Consider the following 889-nt stretch of genomic DNA (forward strand, 5'->3'; position numbering starts at 1 on the left):
CAAATATGATTGCCTTCACGGTGGTAATTGAATTAGCTGTACACAGAAAGTACATCTTTAACAATAAAGAACATTGATAAGATTGACATGATCACATTCACATAGATGAGAGTATACGATGCTGGATTTCCATTCCATGCCTGGAAGATGGAAAGTGTTCATAGTTACATAGTACGGTATTTTGCGGTCCATAAGACGCACCGGACCATAGGACGCAGGGAGGTCCGGCGCGCCTTATGGAGCACTCGACAGACTGTAGCTTCTGTCACAGCTTCTATGACAGAAGCTGTGACAGAAGCTGCAGTTAGTGACTGCTGAGACAGGCGGATTTTGGTTTGTTTGGCATCAAATTGTTTTGTTTTTTCCCCTTCTGATTTAGAGATAAAATATGACAAACGCTTCTGAATAGAAAAAAAAAAAAAGGTATTTCTTGCCAGTAAAAGGCGGAAAGTACATTAAGTATCTAATACAACACAGAAAAAAAACATGTAGAAACATTCATCGGGTTTCCGGAAAATTCCAATAAACAAAGTCCAAACTTACTAAGAACATGGACAAAGCTTAAGCCGGGGAGTGGGGGGGGGAGGGGAGGGGCTAAGTTACGTAGAGATCAGAAATGAAGAAAAATGTACCGTTAAAGTTTTCTTTTTTTACAAAATAAATACCTCTCTACAAACCCGAAATTGCCACCCAAACGTTTCATAGTAACTTAAATGTTTCCTTTTACACGTCCTCAGGTTATGACCGGACAATTCACGTAGAGTTGTTGTCGCCGTCAATTTGTGAGGCTGAGTTCGTATTAGCAGCACTCGCTGTCTCTATGGCGGGAGAAAAACCAGAGTGACCCCTCCGCGAAAAAAATCCAGGGGGGGGGGGGGGGGGGGGTGGC

Source organism: Nanorana parkeri, unplaced genomic scaffold, assembly GCF_000935625.1.
Source record: "Nanorana parkeri isolate BGI_ZX_2015 unplaced genomic scaffold, ASM93562v1 scaffold1500, whole genome shotgun sequence".
NCBI lineage: Eukaryota > Metazoa > Chordata > Amphibia > Anura > Dicroglossidae > Nanorana > Nanorana parkeri.